At 49.6% G+C, this 20,691-nt stretch overlaps 1 protein-coding gene and 1 pseudogene across 1 annotated transcript in view; both read right to left on the bottom strand.

The window, feature by feature from the left end:
- Grip2 (glutamate receptor interacting protein 2) overlaps window positions 1-20,691 on the bottom strand; it is an 85,085-nt gene that overhangs the window by 52,925 nt on the left and 11,469 nt on the right. The gene's annotated exons all lie outside the window — the stretch shown is intronic.
- The window catches only part of LOC134486817 (glyceraldehyde-3-phosphate dehydrogenase-like), a 31,876-nt pseudogene continuing 11,185 nt past the window's right edge, over window positions 1-20,691 (bottom strand).

Genomic DNA, 20,691 nt, shown 5'->3' on the forward strand with positions numbered 1-20,691 from the left:
GGGTGGGGGGGTGGGGGGGATAGCAACAATGGAATAAGTCAGAAAATGGTGTAACAGAAGGTGGAATAAACAGAGAAAGAGGGCGGGTATCCCCGTAGTTTTTGTCGTCTCCCAGACTGTGGACTCTTTATAGCTTCTGCAGGCTGAAAGGACCCCCAAGGCTGACCTTAAGGCTGGGCTAGGGAGTTTATACTAAATATCTTTCCTTAGTCCCAGAGATTAAGCAAGTGCACAAAGTCTGAGTAGGGAAGGTTGGAATGACACTGGTGCCTGGCACCAGGCATCCATTGGCCAAGTCTGGAACAGCTCGAACATCAAAGAAGGAAGACTGGAAAATGGTAAGATGCCTTGTGTGCACAATGATATTCCAAAGGAGAAAGAGCCGCAAAGCCTTACTGGTCACTTGGGGTTATTAGTACCCAGCTTTTGTTCTCAGATGGTTGTATTTTAGGAGATGTCATAGGGAAAATCCAGAGCAAACAGGTGTGGTAGGATGGGAAGGCAGGGGAGATCTGGAGGATGGGGGATGGGAGCCAGAAGCCTGTCACTCTGGGTACAGTTGTCTGCCAGCAAGAATTTCAGCATAGCTAATAACCACTAGAGGCTTTTCTTCCTTCTCAGCCACAAACCTGGAGTTTTCTAGGGATATCAGCAGCTTACAGGGAAAGAACTCTAGTTCTAGATCCCTTGTGTGGCCCCAGTGGCTTCTGGCTTTGTTTCATCACGCTGTAACCCCGTCCAAAGCATCTCCAGAGACATCTCACATATCTCTTTTATAAGAGGGAAGAGAGAAGGGGGAGTTTTCAACTTTCCGAGAGTAAGTTAAGAGTCACTAAAATGGTCTAAGAGGCTGATGCCGAGACATGATGGATTGTTTTCAATCCCCTGAGAAGTTCCTACTTACACTGGGGTGTACGTTGCTTTGCCCCATTCTCCCCAAGAAAGCACATACTCCGCTTGGGTATGTCTTCATTTCTTTTGAGTGGCTCTCTTTCTCTGAAGTCTTGTGCTTGAGCCTGTATTAAAACAGCTTCAATAACATTTCCAACTGTCTCACTCCACTGCTTGCTTAGTCCGGAAATTCTTTTCAGTCCAGAACCCAAGTATCCTGGTTTGGCCTGAGTTGAGGTCCCTAACAGTCTATGGGTGTTCCTCAGGCTTGTGAAGGTTGTAATTGGAGCTGTGTCTCTATCCCTCACTCTGACAAGGACACTGTTAAAGCACCTTCTTTCAGTCCTAAGAAGGTAAGGGAGTCAGTCAGTCGTAGACTGAACACCAGTCAGTTGCGGGCAGTCCTCAAATCCTGAAGACCCGTGGGCAGAGTGCACACAGCACACGGGGGTATATTAAACAATCCCCTGAGAACGGCTCATGAGTAGATGACCTGGTTCCCCCCAAATAAAAGAGGAAGAAGGAATTTTTCCCAAGAGACTGACGAGTTGAATGAGATACAGGGGTCTTGGCAGGATCCCATGTGAATGAACCATGTGTAAAGGCAGTTTGACGACTGCAGGATGTGTATTCAGGGGGTTGAGGGTAGGGGTGAGGGTGGGACAGGATGGGACAGAACGATTCACAAGGACCAAGCCCAAGATGGTGTTAAGAATTTACAGTTAATTGTCAAATGGGTGCACCCTAAGATGATGCAGAAAACCCCGCCCTTTCCTGTCTCCTGCCCTGAGGTGAGTAGCACTGCCTATAGCTATGATGTTCCAAGTCACCACAGGGCCAGTCCTGAACTTCCAAACTGTGAGTCAGAAGTCCCGCCTTCTCTGTTGGGTGATTGGCAGCTGAACCATGAACAGTTAGGAAGCCTCACAGTTAGGAGGCCATATGGGACACAGGGCATGCCCTGTGTCAGCACAGAGAATTCCTTCACTAGCAGAACTCTGGACCTTGTGGACCTCAAGAGTCACCACAGGTCATGGCTCCATGGGATGACATCAGCTCATAGGCGATGGCACCCAGAAAGTAATGTCACTTCACAAGCAATAGCACCCTGAGATATTACCTCACATATAATGACATCCACATGAGTATGACACCTTACAAGCGATAAGACTCACATGACATCATTGCCTCACAGGAAATGACAGCCAGAAAGTGACTTCTCCCTATAGGCCACAGTAGCCATGAAGTGATGTCACCTGGGATCCCCTGGGAATGCCTGACTGGAGTTTTGATGTGGGACCTGGCCTGGATTGTAGAGCCAGCACCTCCTCCCTGCCCTGTGGTCAGGACTAGATATCAGCCATGAGAGAGAGGAAGCTCCAGCATCACACAGCATTCAGAGGACAGAGAATTCCCTGCTATCTACCCTCTTCAGAGCCCTGGAAGTCAGTCACAGACAGAAAGCAGGACCTAGGGAGGAAAAGACTTCCCAGGAATCGACCCAGCAATCCGATGGCTCCCAGAGGGTCCTGAGACCAGGATAAAAAAGGCACCACTGGCTTTCAGTAGGGATCAAGGCAGCTGGCTGACAGGTGCACCCACAGGGCCACCTGCCAGGAAACAGGTGGCATGCCTGTTAATATTCCTGGCATCGGTTATACAGGCAATAATTAAGCACAAATGCTTGGGTAGGCGCCATTTTAGTGAAGATGCCGATTGTGGCATGTGGCACTTGGAAAAGGTGGCCTGAGTGTGGCAGTTAAGGACCCTAGGTGTCACAGGGGAAGAGGCTGGGCCAGGCTGGGATCCTCCTTCATCAGCTGCCCCTCTCTCCTTTCCTCAGCTCCCTGGGTTACCAGACAAGTTATAAAGAGAGAACAGCCTATCACCTAAGGAGAGGTTCAGGCCCCAGATCCTCTGATGCTTGGCCACTCATGATAGTGTCCCAGACCCTTACCCACAGGTTGTGACCTGTGTATAGAACACCACAGTGCTCTATGAATCCAGACCTGACAAGATGATGGTTAGGCATTTGCTTCCAGAATTTTCTCTAAAAAGAATGGGACTACAGGTGAGTGACATGACGTTGCAACAGAAATCATTTCTAGATCTTTATACACACTTTCTCTGATACCTGGTAAGGTGGTTTGAATGGCCTGGTATGCATGGCCCAGGAAGTGGCACTATTTGGGGGTGTGATCTTATTGGAGTAGGTGTGACTTTGTTGGAGTAGGTGTGTCACTGTGGGTGTGGGTTTTAAGACCCCCATCCCAGCTGCCTGGAAGTCAGCATTCTGCTAGCAGCCTTCAGGTGAAGATGTAGAACTCTTGACTCCTTCCTGCACCATGCCTGCCTGGATGCTGCCATGTTCCCACCTTGATGATAATGGACTGAACCTCTGAACCTGTAAGCCAGCCTCAATTAAATGCTGCTCTTATAAGAATTGCCTTGGTCATGGAGTCTGTTCACATCTAAGACATCTGGTGAGGTAGGGACTGTGATTACCCTCATGTCCCATATGTGGTAACCAGGGAGCGGGCAAAGGGCCAGGGTCACAGGAACTGAGAGTGCAATTGGACAGCCTGGGTCTGGCCCACCTGTTACTCTAAACCAGTGGTCCTCGACCTTCCTAACACTGCAACTCTTTAGTGCAGTTCCTCATACTGTGGTGACCCCAACCATAAAGTTATTTTGTTGCTACTTCACAACTAATTCTGCCACTGTTATGAACAATAATGTAAATATCTAAATAGATGTGTCTCTCGTGGGCTGAGGAGGCTCAAGGGGGCTGGAGGAGAAGCCTGGAGACATTCGAGTGTGATTCTGGGGGTGAGCTCTGTCCAGGCAGAGCTGCCTCCACCCCCTTATTGCCTTTAGCATCAGATTCTGCGGTGGTTCCTCATGGGTGCTCACCTCAGAGCCTGCAAGCAGCCAGTGTGACCATGACCCACAGAAAGGTGGCTTCCCCAAGGTCTCCTGGCGGGGATGTGGCAAAGCAAAGAGTTGAGTCAGGCCCCGTTCTATGCTTATATAGAAATATCTTTTATGAAATATCTTTACTCACTGAGCTTTCTCCCAAACCTTTTGCCTCGGGGACTATTATTCATCCATGATTTACAGCCAGGAAAGGGTACAGAGTGACTGTCCTGCCCCAGGCGGCTGCCTACCTGACACGAGCTGAGCTGGGTTTGGAACCCAGCATCTCTGACTCACAGCCTAATGAAGAGGGGAGAGTAACAGTGAGTGCAGCCGGAGGAGGAGAGCTGGGGAAATATCAGGGTGCAGAGAATGGCTGGGAACAGGGGTGTTGTAAAGCCCCTTCCGCCAGGCGCTTCCTGCCTTGCCCTGTGGTGTCTTGCCTGAGTCAGCCGATGCCTGCAGAGTGTGTCCCCATCTGACCCCATGAGATGAACAACCCCTGTCCAGGGCAGGGGTGAGAGGAGGCTGTGTTGGATGCAGGACCTTACCGGTAGGCATCTGAGCTTCATGGGAGGGGGTGTTAGAACATTCTGGAGCAAAGTCGTAGATCCCACACTCTCTAGACCCTGATGCTGCAGTCTGACCCTGCAGAGGCATCTACACCCGACTTGTAGCTTGTGTTTCTCGTGGCTTTATATAAATGCCAGTTTACTTTTTCAAATGTATCAATGCTCAATGAATTGAAAATAGCAAACAGTGGCCTTCCATGGGCCTCCAGGCGCTAATAAGCAGTGCAGGGCTGCATTTCCCCAAGCTCAGGTCCACCAGTAACCTAGCTGTGAAGTCAGTGCTCTGCTCTGACAGGACAGAACAGTCCTGCCCCCGCACTGTCAGCATTTGAGTTGGGAGGGCTGTGTGAGACTCACTTGTCATCAGAGTGCTGAGCTGCAGGCCTGGCCACTGACAGATCAGTACCCTGGGGCTTTATCCACAAGATACCTCAGTGCCTCCAGGCCTTTTGGTCAAATGTCCCCTGGGGCACAGTCACACACCCCCATTTGAGAAGTGCTGTTTTAGTTGGTGTGATGTGTGTGTGTATGTGCAGGTGTCTCTGTGTGTGTCTGTTGTGTGTTTTATCCCCTGACCACCTTCCTCACACCCTTTAGATCTGCATTGTTAAACCATTACTTTTAGAATACCTAGCAGATCTCCCTTCCTTAAAGCCTGGTCACAGGGTAGGCATATTGTCATTGATGGTTACCATGGAAACCAAGACCCCACCCCTCCCACCAGAACCACTGCCCTTCTGGGGTGATGCTACCTTTGGTGCCCTCACTTGGTCATCTCCCCTTCTTCCAAGCTCTGGGACATGGATGTGCGACTCTAACCACAGAAAGGCCTCAGGCTTGAGGGATGGAGGTTGAAGTCAGGAGAGGAGTCAAACTGAGAGTGTGAATGGACAAGAAGCAAGGCAGACTTCATCAAAACTCTGAGATACTTATGCCCTACAATGCACTGCAACAGGAGCTAGAGAGATGGCCCAGTGGTTAAGAGCACTAACTGCTTTTCTAGAGGTCCTGAATTCAATTCCCCATATTTACGGGGAGCTAAGGGACACCAGGAGTGCAGCTTTCTGGGTCTGCACATTGTCCTGCCAGCCCTGACTCAGGGTTTGCCCTAGAATAGCCCACAAGCCCCAGGACTATTCTTTCTTTCTTTTTTTCTTTTTTTTTCGGAGCTGGGGACCGAACCCAGGGCCTTGCGCTTGCTAGGCAAGCGCTCTACCACTGAGCTAAATCCCCAACCCCAGGACTATTCTTTCTAAGTTCACTCTGTGATTCTGAGCCTCTTTCCAAACATGTCTGAATCCCCTGGAAGAGGATTAGAGGTCCTGAGTTCAAGTCCGGCCACCACATAATGGCTCACAACCATCTGTAATGGGATCCGATGCCCTTTGACACAGCGACAGCGACAGTGTACTCACATACCAAAAATAAATAAATCTTTTGTAAAAAAATACACTGCAACAAACTGTATCTGATAGAAAATATAGACCCAAGGAAAATATGTATATCAGGCTACCAGAGGCACAGTTTAAGAATATTCACAGTAGCACCCTCATGGAGGAAGGGGGTGGGGGGATGGGATGGAGGGTTTCCAGAGGGTAAACCAGGAAAGGGGATAACATTTGAGATGTAAATAAAGAAAGTATTCAATAAAAGAAAAGAAAAAGAATATTCACAGCAGCTGGAAAGTGGTGACAAACGCCTTTAATCCCGGCACTCGGTGAATCTCTAAGTTCAAGGCCAGCCTGGTCGGCAGAGTGCATTCCAGGACAGCCAGGGCTACACAGAGAAATCCTATCTTAAAAAAAAAAAAAACAAAGCAACAACAAAATAGAATATTCACGGAAAATCAGGCATGAAAGCGCATACCCATAATCCCCAGCACTTGAGAAACCAAGGCAGGAAAATTGCATCAAGTTCTAAGCTGTTTGGGACACACAGCAAGCTCCTGTCTCAAAAAAAGAAAGGTTAAAAAAAAAACCCTCATAGCAGCATTTTCCATAGTAGTAAAGGACTACAAACCATCTAGGTCTGGAATAAAAAGCTTTAAAAAATTAAAATGTGGTACAGGCACAATGATGAGAAGAAACGTAATACTTTGTTCAGCAACATGGATGAATGTCAGACATCATAATGAAACTGCCTGTTGAATTAGTACAAGTACAGGAGGTAAAGGAGAGGTGAACCCAAGCCTTGGGGGTCATACAAGGTAGCTCACAGTATAAAGCAGTCAAAAGAATGCTGTGCACAAAGTCGGGAGTGCGGATGCCTATAGGGGGGAGATGGCATCAGGCAAGACCGTAGGGTGTAAGGGTCAACAGTGTTCTGACTGGCCTGGCTGCCCTTAAAGGAAAAATAAATAAATAAAGGCGGGGAGAAAACAATTAAGAAGCTGTCATCAGGGAGAAAGCTGGCATCTGCTTAGACATCTGCTAAGTTCATTTTGTCTCCCTAGAGCCAGAAAGTCAGGTGGACGACAAGGAAGCTGCAGTCCTATACTCCGTGATGAGCCTTAGTAGACACAAGCTGCCTGCTGCTGCCACCACAGGGGTAGCTACTGCCTAGCAGCCCATACCCTCACTAGTTCTGAGGACAAGGAGAACTTGATTCAAATGTACGGGTGCACATACACTCACTTATGGAGGCATCCTCAGGAACTCCATCCACCTCTGTCTCTTGTTCTGCTTGGCTCACCAGTAATGCTACCCTGGCTTGTCTTCACCTGCCCAACACTGGGACTGTGGGCACACATCACCATGCCAGACACTTAGATGGGTTCTGGGATTGACCTCAGGTCCTCAGACCTTAGCAACTGACTCTCATACAAAGGGCCCTTTTACTCTGAGTGGCTCTTTTTTGGGGATGGGGTATATGTGTTCATTCAGGAATATTTGCAAATTTACACATGAAACATTACAGATGTGTGTGTGTGTGTCTGTGTGTGTGTGTGTGTGTGTGTGTGTGTGTGTGTGTGTGTGTGTAGCCTTGGCTATTCTAGAACTCACTAGCTGGCCTTGAACTCACAGAGATCTTCCTCCCTCTGCCTCCCAAGTGCTGTCATTAAAGGCATGTGCCGCCAATGCCTGGCAGAGACACTTTTTAAAGGCCTATCTGGTCAATGTCCAACCATACAGCCTAATGACACTGGCCGTCAACAGATACCCACTTACTGTTTCAGCCTTTATGAACATTCCTTGGCACCAGTGTCTTCCCCCAAGATGGGAGGTCTCTGTAACCCCACTGTTAGAAAGGACGTTCAAAGTTGCCTAGCCATGATACAGCAGGCACAAGCCTTGCTGGTTCTGCTTAAACCATTGCTCCATCCTCCAAAGAATGTGGTTGAGCCGCATGCCCACCCCCACCCCATGTTTTTCTATCTCAGTTTGTACTTATTGAGATCAGTTACATTGAGATCAGGTCTCTTCTAATTAAAATTGTATAATGAAGATTTGACTCATCAATCACTACTGACTGCGGTCCACTTCCACTCCTGGGCTTCCCTGTCAGGCTGTGGTTTCTGTCAGCTCCAATCCTCATGAGTCAGATTTGCTCAGCTTTTCAAACTGGCGTGGAGGCTTGACTCTTTTGTCGATTTTCAGTCGATGGCTATTTCTCCTGCGCGTGGCTTTAGCCGATGTCAGTTTTATTTCGTGTTGATTACTTCTGCTAGCAATGAGCATGATGGATTGGACACAAGACAAATGGCCTGAGTTCATTCACCAGAAATTGAAACATGTTTATGAGTCAGAAAAAGAGCCCAGAGAGAAAGACGGAGACAGAAATGACAGGGAGAAAGGGAAAGACAGGGACAGAGAGCTTGGGGCAGAGGGACAGGGGGACAGAGGGGCAGAGGCAGAGAGGCAGAGGCAGAGGCAGAGGCAGAGGGGCAGAGGAGCAGAGGCAGAGAGGCAATGGGGTAGAGGCAGAGGCAGAGGCAGAGGCAGAGGCAGAGGCAGAGGCAGAGGCAGAGGCAGAGGCAGAGGCAGAGGCAGAGGCAGAGGCAGAGGCAGAGGCAGAGGGGCAGAGGAGCAGAGGCAGAGGCAGAGGCAGAGGCAGAGGCAGAGGCAGAGGCAGAGGCAGAGGCAGAGGCAGAGGCAGAGGCAGAGGCAGATCTCTGTGAGTCTACATAGTGAGTTTCAGGACAGCCAGTGTTACACAGTGAGAGCCATCTAAAAGGAACAAAAAGTGGTGGAACCTTTAAGAGGTGGGACCTGCTGGCAGGTAGCTTCCTAGGGAAGGGATCCATGCAGGTCTCCGGAACTAGTTAGTTTCCACATGAGTGGGTTGTCAGAAAAGAGCAAACCTGACTCCAAACTGTCTGGCTTCTTATCTTTTTTTTTGAGGGGGGTGGTGGTGCAGTGAACTTTATTAATGGTACTCAAGAGAGGAGGGAGGGCTCCCTAGGCCCCTCCTTTTATTATGGGGGGCTGGGATGGAAATTATGAGGGAGATGCTCAGTGTTGGGGGCTGAGTTGGGACGGGGACTTCTCAGCAACTGAGGCCCTCTCTCTTGCTCTCAGTATCCTTGCTGGGCTGGGGTGGGTGGTCCAGGGTTTTACTTTTTGGAGACCATGTAGGACATGAGGTTGACCACCCTGTTGCTGTAGCCGTATTCATTGTCATACCAGGAAATGAGCTTTACAAAGTTGTCATTGAGAGCAATGCCAGCCCCAGCATCAAAGGTGGAAGAGTGGGAGTTGCTGTTGAAGTCTCAGGAGACAACCTGGTCCTCAGTGTAGCCCAGGATGCCCTTTAGTGGGCCCTCAGATGCCTGCTTCACCACCTTCTTGATGTCATCAGACTTGGCAGGTTTCTCCAGGTGGCATGTCAGATCCATAATGGATACATTGGGGGTAGGAACATGGAAGGCCATGCCAGTGAGCTTCCTGTTCAGCTCTGGGATGACCTTGCCCACAGACTTGGCAGCACCAGTGGATGCAGGAATGATGTCCTGGTCTGCCCCACGGCCATCACACCACAGCTTTCCAGAGGGGCCATCCACAGTCTTCTGAGTGGCAGTGATGGCATGGACTGTGGTCATGAGCCCTTCCACGATGCCAGAGTTGTCACGAATGACCTTGGCCAGGGGGGTTAAGCAGTTGGTGATGCAGGATGCATTGTTGACAATCTTGAGTGAGTTGTCATATTTCTCGTGGTTCACACCCATCACAAACATGGGGACATTGGCCAAAGGGGCAGAGATGATGACACTTTTGGCCCCACCCTTCAAGTGGGCCCTGTCCTTCTCCATGGTGGTGAAGACACCAGTAGACTCCATGACATACTCAGCACCAGCGTCGCCCCATTTGGTGTTAGCGGGATCTCGCTCCTGGAAGACGGTGATGGGCTTCCCGTTGATGACAAGCTTCCCATCCTCAGCCTTGACTGTGCCGTTGAACTTGCCATGGGTAGAGTCATACTGGAACATGTAGACCATGTAGGTGAGGTCAAAGAAGGGGTCGTTGGTGGCAACAATCTCCACTTTGCCAGAGGTAGAGAAGGCAGCCCTGGTAACCAGGCGCCCAATACAGCCAAATCCATTCACACCAACCTTCACCATCTTGTCTACGGGACAAGGCTGTCTCTGCATGAGAAAATGCAGGTCTCTAGAACAGGGAGGAGCAGAGAGCCCTGGCTTCTTATCGTACACACTCATAGTCTTATACACATGCCAACTCCATTATGATGCTGCTCTCTGAGAGATTCAGTGGCGAGCTCTGATGGTCTTGGACCTCCCTATTCTGAGGTAAATGATTTATTGTTCTTTACAAATTACCCAGCCCTGAGAATTTTGTTTTAGTGGCAGAAATCAAACTAATACAATACGTAAAAAGTTGGTTTAGGTTCTTGACTACTCAGCAGCATGAAAGGGCAGTGTTCTCATTGCCCCAATTCCTCTCCAGGCATTTTGTGGCCGTTCCTACATCCAACCACTGCTCATACTGTGGTCCCAGCCTGGGAGGTCCTGTCATGTAGCTCAGCTCCCTGTTGCTGAGTTCAGCTTGAACTGGGTCAGATAAAAAAATCTCACCTTGTCTTTGTCCCAGCAAATATGGCCTGGGAAGCTTACCCACACTAAGGTTGCAGGGTAAGTGTGGGGTTGGGAGTCAGGTAAGAGGCCCTTGGTATACACAGTAGATGCCTCTTCCCTGACATCCTCTTCCTAGCCAAGGATGGTACAACCCCACAGGTCTGACTAATTTGCAACAATAGTCTGATCCTTCTTACCCCAGTGACCTATGAGTGAAGGGGATCTGTGCTTGGGATTACTCCTAGATCCCAGCCTCCGTTCCTCACTGGGAGATTATATTTAGTTACTTTCTGTTGCTGTAGTAAGTGGCCAAGGCAATTTATAGAAAAGTTTATTTGGGCTCATGATTCTTGGAGGCTAAGTCTCCATCATGGTAGGAAGGTTTGTCAGCAAGCAGCAGATGTGGAAACAGGACATGAGATTGCACATCCTCAGCCTCAAGCAGCACATAGCAGAAAGATCAAACCAGAGATGGCACAAGGCTTTGAAGCCCAGAGTCCATCCCTAATGATGTGCTTCCTCTAGTCACGCTGCACCATCTAAACCTTCCTGAACAGCGCCACCAACGGGACCAAGTGTTCAATTACCACAGCCTGTGGGGGGACATTCTCATTCAAACCACTATAGAGATGGGGACAATATTACCCCTGGGATTGCTGGTGAGATTAAGTGGCATCTCTATGGAGGGTCTGGGAAGGAGTGGGCTGTGTCCTTTCTCACTTGTCAGATGAATTGAGACAGTCAAGCTTAGCACCTGGGTATTTTGCAGGGAGGGACCAGCTGCCTCGTAGCTCTGCCTCTAGAGTTCCTCACCATAAAGTCAGCCAAATACTCCCCTTCAACAACACACAACGCATAGTACTTATGGGACCTCAGCCCAGACTATAAGCCACTTCTAATTTCACCAATGAGAGAGAGGACAGTGCCTGAGGCATACCCACTTCAGGAGACCAGACCTCAAATGGAAGACTGTACTGGATGATTCTATTCCAGGGAAATCTTAAAAAAGACAGATGTAATGTACATTGTCACAGCACAGGTTGGTGACGCCCTGAGTCAGACAGGAAGGGCTCTGAAGAACCTCTGTGGGCAGCCTGAAAGTTCTCAGTATTCTCAGACTGAGGTTGTGGTCACTTGTGCCCACTTTTGAACTGTGTGTGGAAATGAGTGCATTTGCTCTGCTGGGCAGTCATGGAACTCTATAGATGGGACCTAGTAGGGAGGTCTTTAGGTCATAGGTCTATACTCAAAAGAGATTATGGGGCCTGGTTTCTTCCTGGTGCATGAAGTCAGCGGCTTTGCCACATGCTCCTGGCATGATCTGATGCATCAGCCCAGGACCAACACTGTGGGCCACAATTTTTAAACCCTAAGTGCCACAGGCATTTTGTGACATAACAGGAAATTGTTGGATACTAATTGAGAGCTTTGTCAAATGGGAGAGCACCTTACAGATGGAAATGATGGCTGTACGCTGTGGTTTCTGTGGGCTGTGGTGATTTCTGTGGGCTGTGGTTTCTGTGGGCTGTGCTGATTTCTGTGGGCTGTGGTTTCTGTGGACTGAGGTTTCTGTGGACTGTGGTTTCTGTGGGCTGTGGTTTCTGTGGGCTGTGGTTTCTGTGGGCTGTGGTTTCTGTGGACTGTGGTGATTTCTGTGGGCTGTGGTTTCTGTGGACTGTGGTTTCTGTGGGCTGTGGTTTCTGTGGGCTGTGGTGATTTCTGTGGGCTGTGGTGATTTCTGTGGGCTGTGGTGATTTCTGTGGGCTGTGGTTTCTGTGGGCTGTGGTTTCTGTGGGCTGTGGTTTCTGTGGGCTGTGGTTTCTGTGGGCTGTGGTTTCTATGGGCTGTGTTTTCTGTGGGCTGTGGTTTCTGTGGACTGTGGTGATTTCTGTGGGCTGTGGTTTCTGTGGACTGTGGTTTCTGTGGGCTGTGGTTTCTGTGGGCTGTGGTTTCTGTGGGCTGTGGTGATTTCTGTGGGCTGTGGTTTCTGTGGGCTGTGGTTTCTGTGGGCTGTGGTTTCTGTGGGCTGTGGTTTCTATGGGCTGTGGTTTCTGTGGGCTGTGGTTTCTGTGGACTGTGGTGATTTCTGTGGGCTGTGGTGGTTTCTGTGGACTGTGGTTTCTGTGGACTGTGGTGATTTCTGTGGGCTGTGGTGGTTTCTGTGGACTGTGGTTTCTGTGGGCTGTGGTTTCTGTGGGCTGTGGTGATTTCTGTGGGCTGTGCTAATTTCTTTGAGCTGCGGTTTCTATAGACTATAAGGATTTCCATTTACGGTGGTAGTTTCTATGGATTGTGGCCGTGTCGTGTTTGGTGTTGAAAACAGCTGTCCCCACCATAGATGAAGGCACCGGTTCTATGGAAATGCCCATGAACATTAGACAGCACCAGCTCTGGTATCAGGCCAGCAACCTGGGCCACCAATCAGTCTTTCCCTTTAGTAATTTGTTCTGCTTGTTTTCTTGAGTCCCAATTTCTAGAATATTCCTCTCCGGTTAGCTGTAGGCTGAATACCAGGTGTGCAACTGACCTTTGCTGATGACTAAGTTCTTTAGAATTCTTACAGCCCAAAGAGACAAGCACTTCCCTATGGCTTCTGGCTCCCCAGGGGCAGCAGTAGCTGGAACTTATGCTGTGATGGGAGGTAGGGGGCTGGGGAGGCTGGAGGGAAGGGGGGTGGCTCTGGGCCATGCTCAATGCCAGACAGGGGTATGGAGGGAGCTTTGACTGCCATGTGTAAGAGGTGATTCCCCTGTCGCTAATCACTGTGATTCTTGTCACTGTCATAGCATTGTGCCTTTTGGCTGATGGCTAAATTGTCCTGTGCCAGGATGCTCCCAGGGCTGCAGACTTCAGCATGTGCCTTGCAGCTGGAACAGAACCTGCTCCTGGGTCCCTGTAGGGCCAGGCTGAGTGTGTGTAGCAAGTCATCACCAACATTCACTTGCAACTAATCCATGGACTCACTCCAAGCCTGCCCAGGTCCCGCCCCCAGGACCTCCAGGCTCCAGGCTCCACCCACAGAACACTCTAACAGCCTTAATGGAATGGCCTAGTCTCTCCAGCCCCTGGCAGTAAAGCTCTGCCCTACAGAATAAAGAGCCCAAGCCCAGGACTTAAGAACCAGCCTGGGAATCTCCATCCTGGAAAGCCATCCCGAGATAAACCCTGTGTTCTGCTCAGTTCTCTGCTGCTTCTCACCCGAGCAGGGTTTTCCCTCCCAATAAATCTCTTGTGTGAGGTCTGTTGTGTGGTGTGACTTTATGGTGTTCCTTGGCTTCCGACAGGCAGGATACCTTTCCCATAGGGAACCCTTTCCCCTCAGAGCTCTAATACTTTGGTAGCTGGAGAACATTCTGGCTCCTCCCCTCTTCCTCTCCTGTGGCCTCCTCTGCCTGTCCCTGAACCTCCTCACAGTCCCAGGAGGACAAGAACAACATGCTTACTTAAGCTGCTTCAAGGTATTGAGGAAGACTCTGCCTCTCATTACCAAACTGCTGGGCCACAGTGCAGAGGTTGGGAGAATGAGTAGACACTCAGAAAAACCTATTGCCTTTTCTTATTATGCTAACAATGGCTTTAATAACAGAGCAAGAGTCCAAATAAAACAAGACACATCCAGAGAAACCCTCAGCCTAGCTTGCCCTCCACAGTCAAGTGAATCAGTTACTTAAAATAACAGAACAGAAAAACAGGTACACATGGGATCGGTGGGTAGGCGGATGGTAGACTCTGGTATACAGAGTATTGGAGTACCACCCTTCTCATTCGAATGAACAGTCATGTGCCTATAAACCATGTAGACCGCCTCCTTCTGGTACCCCACCCTTACTTTGTCCTGGAGCAACCTATTTCCCTCCTCCTTGCTCATGTACAGTTCAAAGGACTGACCTTGCTCCCCAGAAGGGAACTAGCTAAATTCATCCAATCAAAAGCAGCCGTTCTCTAAGCAAGGACAGACAACAGAATTGATCAATGGGAGATGGCCCTGGAACATTTGCTAAAGCCATCCAGGTGTTCCCACCCCCACCCCAGCGAAAGTAGAAGGATATGAGTCTCATAAGCTGCTTGAAATTGAAACAGTGTTACAGGGAAAGTTTGGATACATGCTCTGTGAGTCCCTGGATACAGCCCTTCCTGAAGCTGATGTGAACATGGAAGAAGCGCTCTCTCCCTCTCTATCTCTGTCTATCTCTGTCTCTCTGTCCCTCTCTGAGTCTCTGTCTCTGTGTCTCTGTGTCTCTCTCCAGTCGGGACTGGGTTTCTGTTACATAACTAAATACTACCTAGCTACCTAGCTGTCATTGCCTCCCTGGGAGGCGTGAGGAGAAGAGGAGAAATAGTGAGGCTCACGGACAGGATTACCTAGCTTGCACTTTTGTCACAGCAAAAGAAAAGTAACTAAGACACCTTGGAAGCCAGAAGTAAGTGATGGATCTTTTAGAGCTGGAGTTATGGGTGGTTGTCAGCTGCCCAACATGGTGCTGGGAATTGAACTCAGGTCCTCTACAGGAACAGGACACACTGTTACATGCTGAGTCCTCTCTCCAGCCTGTATTTTCATTCTTTACACTTGAACAAAACTCTGCTGTGTATACCAGTGAGCCTTTCTTAAATGTTCCCATTGTTTTCATCTTGTGACCTGTCATCCGTGTGCATATAGGTTTGTTGATCCACTTGGCAGCCTTGATGAATCCCATTCTCCGGTAAACCACCAGGGTCTATGGCAGTGCCTGGTAGAGTTGCTGCTCAGTGAAACAAGTTTGAAGTGGAAACTTAGGGGTTCTTTAGAAAGTCAGTTGGATGGTGTTTTGCTGAGGCAAACACGTGAAGAACTATTTTCCTGAAGTGGACACAGGTGAAAGACTAAGGCAGACTCATGAAGGAATCTGTGAAGGCAGACACAGGAGAAAGGATGTTCTGCTACAGCAAACATGTGAAAGGACAGGTGATGGCGGATTCTTTGCTAAAAACAGGCATGTATTGGTCTGCCTTACATTGCATAGTTGACCTGCACTTGTCGGGACTCCATAGAGAGAAACGCACCAAAAAACAAAACAAAAACAAACAAACAAAAAACTTCTGGTGGTGTGCTACAGTTTCTTGCTGTTTTCTCGGACTTGGGCTGATTGGCGGAGTGATGTCAGCTGAGACAGACTTACGTGCTGAGGCAAGACCTGTGGAGGACACATGATGTTTGGAGGGATATAAATAGCACTCAAAGGACAATGACTGAGGTGCTTATAAAGCCAGCTGTGCAACACTTGTGGGTCTCATGTCTTCACTGAACTTCGCTTCCCTGAGAGAGGCACAGCTGAACTCCTGGCATTCCTCCTGATCCCTCCTGACTCGAGCTCAGGCTGAGGCCTGGCTGTCTCTGCTAGGCAGTGCCACCACTGCTGATTCATGTTTACCGAACTGGACAGCTGGCGTATCCGTGAAGTGTTCGTGAGTGGATCGAGCTGCCATTGCCGACCTGTGAACTGAACTGCCATTTTCCAGACAACACAGATGGGAGTTGCCCCAAAGAACCTTTCTAAACAGGTCCACGTTTCCCATATCCTTTCTTTCCCACTACCTCTGGTGGGTGGTGGGCCAATGGAGAGTTTAAAGCATTTAAGAACCAAAATTACAAATAAGGTTTGAAAAAACTAAAGATACACAAGTCTCACAAAACCCTACTAGACCAACACTGACCATTTCACACACGAAGACATCAATACTCCAAGAAATCTGTTGACTCTTCCGAGGCACAAGGAGTGTCAGGCCTTTGACTTAAAGCCTGTGCCTGCTCTCCATCCTTCCTAGTCGGCTTCACGCTCTAGGGTAGCAGTTCCTGGATTCATTACCTCATCTTAGAGCTAAGATCAGCTCCAGAATGAGAAGGATAGGAGAGCTGTGTGACTAGGGCTGGGGGGCAGTTGAGGTGACACACGACATGGGGTGTGGGGTGGGGCAGCACAAGAACGGCAGACAGGTCAAAACGTGCAATTCTCATGAGTGGGTCCCTACAGCCTTGTGGTACATTACAACTGAGAACAGGATGCCAGTGGTTTCAGTGGAAGCTGTTTTGGTCTGAATCTTAGCCATCCCTGAGGCTCATGAGGCCAGTGACGGGGCTTGGGATGGTGGATTGTGAGGGCCCTGGTTCAATCGTGCATTCATCCATCAGTGGATTCTTGACCCCATTGTGTTATGGAGACAAGGAAGGGAGGGCCTGGGTGGAGGATGTGAGTCCCTGCAGCAAGCCTTTAAGGAGTATGCCTGGTCACCATCCCTCCCTCCCACCTCTCTGCTCCCTAGTTGTCATGAGGTGAGCAGTCTTGCTTCACTGGGTCCTTCTTCCACAATGTTGCCTCCTCAAAGACTCAAAATCAATTGGGCCAGTTGACTGGACTATAGCTTCTGGAACAGGAGTCAAAATGAATTTGATCACAACAGTAACAATCAGACCAACACAGACACTCACCACTTCCCAGGACAGTCTGGTCAGGTCCTGCCTGCCTCCAGGGGAAGCAGAAGGCCCCGCTGACACTCAGCTGAGCCAGGGATGGGGTGGAGTCTGAGTCAGGGAGAAGGCTACAGCAGGCTCACCCGGGCTGCGGGCCATTCTCTATCAGCAGAGGCGGCTTCTGTGCTGTGCCACCGGCTGTTGCTGCCTGCCTGGGTGGGGGTAGAAGGGGACAAGTGGGATATTTTATTTATGTGTTGTGCATATTTATTAGGAAGAGGTAAATAAATTAGCTGTCTGCCATCTGCACCACAGCCCACACTGAGTTCCCTCCCTCCTCTGCCCCGGGAGCTATGCAGGCTGCAACAGCAGAGTTGGCAACTGAGGGACGAGGGGGCAGCCTTTGAGAGGAATGCACAGCCCTATGGTGTGCACAGCCCTGGAATGAGAATCTCTGAAGTAAAAGCTGCTGGCCAACACCTGATCCATGTGTTCATGTAACAGCTCTGAGAAAGCCATGCACTATCACCCTCGATACAGAGGCTCAGAGAAAGCAGCTCACTTGCCTGGAGACACACAGCAGATGAGTGGAAGAGGTAAGCCCCAGGTAAGAGAGGCCGAAAGCCCTGTGTAGTATGTCAGAGGCAAGGCTGACCCCAGCACCACCTCTAGTTCTAGTTGCTGTGGGCCCACACTAGTTCCTTAGCTGTCCTGGCCATTTCTCTGTTGAGAAAAAAAAAATCAAACCTGGTAGAGCAATGCCAAGGCTGTGGAAGAATCAGGACCCCCTCAAATCCCAGGTAGCCTTCTAGCCCACTATGGAGGCTCCTCCCACCTTTGAGGGGCCCTTGGCCCCAGGCTTGCTGGATGTTGAACTTCTTGTAGCCTCAGTTTCCTCCTTTGTGAAATGGAACAGCACCTTGGGAGAAAAATGCAGGCTCTGGCAAGCAGACTCATGGCTATGAAATGCTTGAAAATACCTGCCAGCCCCAAACACTGGGCTATGGGAGGAAGCAAAAACTGCAGAGCTCAGAGAGGGGTGGCCACTGGGGCACAGGCACACAGCGCTTGGAGCCCTCATGAGTACAGACCACCTGCCTTCCAGGCTGCAGGCCTTGAGCCAGGAGCTGGGGCTGGCCATGTCCCAGATCAGCCAAACTGGATCTTTTATGAAGCACCATAAATATCGGTGGAATCAAGCCTACCCTCAGCCCACAGGCCCTGCCTGGCTGCCTCTGCCTCCCTGTAGGGCCTTTTCATTAAATTAAGTGTGGGGATCCACGGCAATTGCTTTTGATTGTCCCCAAGGGGGCCACCTTCCACCTCCCTCCAGGGTACCTATGGGCAGGGACTGAGGCAGGGTTTGGAGGCGAAAGAATATTTTTCAAGATGTCTGATTGAATGTCCTGGAGTGGGCACCTGTGAACTCTGATAGGCGTTGATCACCACTGTGGCTATGGTAGGAAAGACAGCTCTCCTGTCGGTACCCTGGAGGTGAGGAAGCAGGGGAAAGGACTAAAAATGTAACAACCAGCCTGCCAGAAGGCACCTGTCAGAGGAGGCCCTTTGAGTTACAGCTCTGTGCACTTAAAGGAGCACAGAGTAGCTTGTGGAGCCCAGGGCAGGACCTCAGCCCAGGCTTCCTTCATAGGCAGTTAAGACAGCTGCTCTCAGGTACCAATGACATGCCAACCTCACTGTCACCTTAGCTCACCCCGCTACCCTACCCTCAGTGCTTCCCTCGGAGGATCGAACTGATATTCCTTTTGAAGAAATGCAGCAAAGGAGCAACAGGTGGGGGTGGGGGTAGGTGGCAGGCAACGTCACATGGTAGCCTGTTAGAACCCTGCAGAGCCCACCCAGTGCATCATGGAACCTAGCACTGCCTTTGGCCTGGGGGCCTCACCAGTTTCCTAGCCCACTTTCTAGCTCCCTAAAGCCTATGGTGGCCACATTCCTCCATGGGTTCTTACCATTGGAAACCCTTCTCTTCCAAGTCTTCCCCGGGCTAGTGTCAGCTCAAACATCACCCTGTCTGACAGACCATCTTCCCTGTCTTTGAGTAGCCCTTCACCCTCTTTGAACATACATTCATTGTCCACGAAACCCCCCAAACTCCCATGCCCACCTGCCTTGCTTCACAAGGACAGAGACTTGCTTGTCCTGCACTGAGGCCAGGCTAGCTGAGCAGTGGGTGGGTGGAGGATGGGAAGGGAGACGGCACCTTTAGTCCAAGGGCAGGCACCAACAATGTCCTGAGTCCTGGTGACAGAGATGCATCCTTCCCTCCCTGCCAGAGATCACTCAAAGGTGGGTGGGTGGGGGAGTCCATTCCTACAGGGGAAGGGAAGGCCACATGGGACAAGAGGGAGGAATGGTTTAGAAATAAGTACAGCGGGCGCTCCTGGTCACTATGTGGCCATTAAAAATGATAAATACCAGAAATAGCATAGGGGAGAGCTTCGAGGAGCCATTGCCAGGCCGACTGCAATTCTCACGGCTTTTATAAGCAAGGCTGGAATTAACCTTAGTGCCCAACTGTAGGGGAGCTTATGAATAAAGCAAGCCTGGTATGCTCACCTGATGGGTCACAGGACAGCAAGAAAGGCTTTTAATGACCCAGGAACGTGCTGACGTTGGGAAGCCTGTGAAGGCACAGCAAAGGTAAGACGTAGCGTGTGGAGAGAGAGAGAGAGAGAGAGAGAGAGAGAGAGAGAGAGAGAGAGAGAGAGAGAGATCCCTTTCTTATAAAGCCACTAGGATTTAGTCATGGACTCTCTAGCATGTGGTGAGACAGAGCAAACAGAGTGCCTCGGAACGCTGGGTCTTTATTATCAAGATGGTCTCCAGTAACAACAGTTACATCCGGAATCGGAAAGGCACTATGACGAAAGGCTGGTTTGTTTTTTGTTTGTTTTAATGTTAGCCAAAGGTCAGAGAATTGTGCACCTATGTGTTGGGTGGGAATCTCTTGTTTAAACTAACTTTTTTGCTCATTATTTCAAAGGGTTTAAATGCCCAGCAAATACCTTACAAGGTGATGTTTCCTTCCTCACCAGGAAGAGCCATGCCCATGGTCAGCAGGACAGAATCAGGCAAACCTCTTTCCTCTTTTCAGTCTCCCACTCCTCAGCTGTAAAATGAGGTCTTAGTTTGTTTTTTGACTATGATAAAAAAAAATCCCTAAGGCTGCTGACTTTATGAAGGAAAGAGATTCATCTGGGTGTAAAGTCTTAGGAGACTTTCCTGCAAAATCCCAAGGCTATAGGGAATATCATGTGGTGTGTGTGTGTGTGTGTGTGTGTGTGTGTGTGTGTGTGTGTGTGTGTGTGTGTGTGTTCCCTTTCTTATGATGCCAATAGGATTTAGTCATGGACTCTCTAGCTAAATGACCCTTTTTTTAACACTTTAAAAATTATCTGTGTATGTATGAGTCTATGCGCATGTGTGCAGAGGCCCTCAGAGCCCAGAAGGGAGAGGATCCCCTAGCATTGGAGTGGTGAGCCACATGGATGTATAAATGGAGGGTTTTGGCATCAGATGTATAAACTGGAGATATGACTGCTCCTAGGTCTGGTTGAGGGAAAGGTTTTTATTGTAGATGTGAGGGAGAATAATGCCAGAGGAGTCTGGAAGAGTCCAGAGCAGTGAGACAGCAGCACATCCAACATGGTCAGATAATGGGACTTGTCCATGAAGCACGACCAAGGAAGATAATTCAGGTGGAGGAGACCAAGGGAGAGGGGTGGGCTAGAGAGGAAGACAAAAGGGAGGACCAAGAGATAAAATGGCAGGTTATAGAAGAATGAGAAGCTGGGGAAGGGAAGCCCATGAGC

The sequence above is a fragment of the Rattus norvegicus genome, chromosome 4, assembly GCF_036323735.1.
Source record: "Rattus norvegicus strain BN/NHsdMcwi chromosome 4, GRCr8, whole genome shotgun sequence".
Classification (NCBI taxonomy): domain Eukaryota; kingdom Metazoa; phylum Chordata; class Mammalia; order Rodentia; family Muridae; genus Rattus; species Rattus norvegicus.